This window comes from Nicotiana tabacum, chromosome 19 (assembly GCF_000715075.1).
Source record: "Nicotiana tabacum cultivar K326 chromosome 19, ASM71507v2, whole genome shotgun sequence".
Classification (NCBI taxonomy): Eukaryota; Viridiplantae; Streptophyta; class Magnoliopsida; order Solanales; family Solanaceae; genus Nicotiana; species Nicotiana tabacum.
In genome coordinates this window covers 111,999,562-112,002,223 of record NC_134098.1, presented here as the reverse complement: position 1 = coordinate 112,002,223, position 2,662 = coordinate 111,999,562, and the positions used below count along the sequence as shown (strand labels likewise).

At 41.2% G+C, this 2,662-nt stretch overlaps 1 non-coding gene across 1 annotated transcript; it reads left to right on the top strand.

Annotated features, from left to right (window-relative positions):
* Positions 1-1,230: 1,230 nt before the first annotated feature.
* On the top strand, positions 1,231-1,337 carry LOC142174001 (small nucleolar RNA R71). Its single transcript, XR_012703364.1, has one exon. It is a non-coding gene; the product is annotated as a small nucleolar RNA R71 (small nucleolar RNA).
* Positions 1,338-2,662: the final 1,325 nt, after the last annotated feature.

Here is a 2,662-nt window from a genome sequence, read left to right as displayed (position 1 = left end):
TTTTGGCATACCCAGGCATCTCCCTCAAGGCGTCAATCAGTGGAATGTTCACCTGGATTTTGTTTCAACATCTCCATGAATTTCTTATACTGCTCATCCTTCTGATATTTGGCCAATCTCTGTGGAAATGGTGCTAGAGGTCGCTTCCTTCCTGTGATTTGAGTTTTATCCTGCTCGGGCACTACTTCTACTGTTGTTTCCTGCACTACCCCAGTCTCTTTCGCAACCTCTTTTTCCTTGCTTGTGCTCTCTTGTGTATATTGTATCATTACCTCAGTTAACCCGGTTTAACCATCTACCTCAATGGGTACTGGCACAAGTGTTTTAGTTGGTCGGGTTTTGCGAGCAATTTCTTGCTCTAGATCTAGGTCTCTACCATTTATTAGACTCACCGCCATAAGCTACTTCGGACCCTACTCTTTTGGATTGACATGGGTGTCCGCAGGTAACGTCCTTTGGGGACGATTATTCAGAGTCATCGATATCTGCCCTTGTTGAATCTCAATGCCTTTGATAGCCGAGTCATGCGATACTAACTTTTCATGCATCTGGTGCGCCTTTTCTTGCATCTGGTGGACCTTTTCTTCCATTTTTTTGCTGGCCCTAATGAGTTGTTGCAGCATTCCTTTAATTTCAAACAACCTATCATCTTGTCGCACTATCTGTTGTTGTTGAGGCTGTTGATAAGCTGGCTGCTGATTTTGCTGATTGTATCCCCATTGCCTTTGGTAAGGCACAACTTGACCATGTGGTCGCATAACTCCAGGATTGCTTCTATTATTGAACTGTTGCTGTGCCGGTCTATATTGCTGATTCTGTTGCACCCAATTCTGACCACCTTGCCTCTGTCCTCCATAGTTGGCCACATGGCATACATATGGTTGGTTAATGCACGGTGTACATAAGCCCCCATTAGTCGCGTCAACTATGTGTACCTGCTGCTTCTGGCCTGATTCATCGATCTTTTTGGTGAGGATACTCATTTGCGTCATCAGAGTGGCCATATTTTTGCCTATGGAGTTGTTTGGGTCCAAAGCCGCTGAGTGAACGACATAAGTGATCGTAGAGTCTCTTGTCATCCATCCTGAGTTTTGAGCCATTTTATCAAGTAGGATCTTGCATTCTCTGAATGATTTGCTCAAAAATGCTCCACCTGCTAAAGCATCAACATTGGTATTTAAGCTGTCTGTCAATCCCATGTAGAATCTTTGCCCCAACATCTGATCTGAAATGCCATGATGTGGACACTTAACCAGCCTACCCTTGAACCTCTCCCACGTTTCTTGTAGTGTTTCTGTTGGTCTCTGCCTGAAGCTCAATATCTCATCAACTTGTTTGGCAGTCTTATTGGGTGGGTAGAACTTGTTCAAAAATTGCTTGACTAATTCCTCCCAAGTAGTGATGGAGTTTATGGGGAGTGAATTTAGCCAAGTCTGAGCTTCTCCCGTCACCGAGAATGGAAACAATAACAACTTTATTGCTTTCGGTATCACATTAGGTTGCCTTTGCATGACACATATCGACAGGAAATTTTTCAGATGCTGCTGAGGATCTTCAATGTAAGACCCTGAGAACAATCCCTTGTTCTGTAACTAATATAGCATGTTGTTTGTGATTTGAAATGATTCCGCTTGTATATGAGGGACTACAATTGCGGTTGCCAGATTTTCGGCGGTGGGTTATGCCCAATCATACAAGGCTGCATCTGGCACAAGAGGTGCCACACCCTAATTGTTCGGGTCATTCGCATTATTTCTGTTGTTTGGATTTTCTATTACGTCATCCATGTCTGGTTCGATTTGTTCTGTTGAGTTCTGTTGTTGTTTGTCCTTCTTGTTTGCACGATTCAGTGCCTTGAAAACTTTCTTAGGATCTGATAATGCTTCAAACAATTCACCAGTTCTTGAGGAGTTTCTAGGCATGTACCTGTAACACCCAAATCTACAAACGTTAGAATTTTAATGTATTTAGTTTAAAATGAAGAAAATTGACTACACTAAGAATTCTAGCACTTCTTTTAGCTGCAATTAATAACACCGTTAATTCCCCGGCAACGACGCTAAAATTTGATCACGTCCAACTATGCCTTATAAAAAGGACTAAGTAATCGTTGCAAATATAATCCGGTTTACAAGTGCGGAGTCGAATCCTACAGGAAATTAACCTACTAAGCACAGATACTAGATTCGCATAAATTCACTTAATTAATCTTCAGAAATATTAAATAATGAATTGGATGTTTACTAACTAAAGACCAAGTAATGGAAATGCAGTAATTACTAACTAACTACGAACATGTTGTAGACAAGATTTGGAATGATCTAAGGTTTTGATTTTTCCTATTGTCGGACTCCTTTCCGCTACGTTTTCTATAAATTTGCCTAAGTTTTCTCTACCGATCATGAGCGATTTGAGTGTCGTAATTCTCTCCCGAGTAACTATCACAATTTACTAAACATATTCTTCCAAACTACGCTAGCTGGCACTAAGTTACGGCTCACTCGGATCGCACCAAGGTTTCGTTACTTCTAATCCCACCTTTAAACACTCCGTATTGATCACTCACATACGTTAGGAGTGATGTTGTTCAACAAATACCTAAATATGCATTCTTTTCCGAGTAATACATACTAAATAGGCACAGTCGATTGAGAGCTCTTCA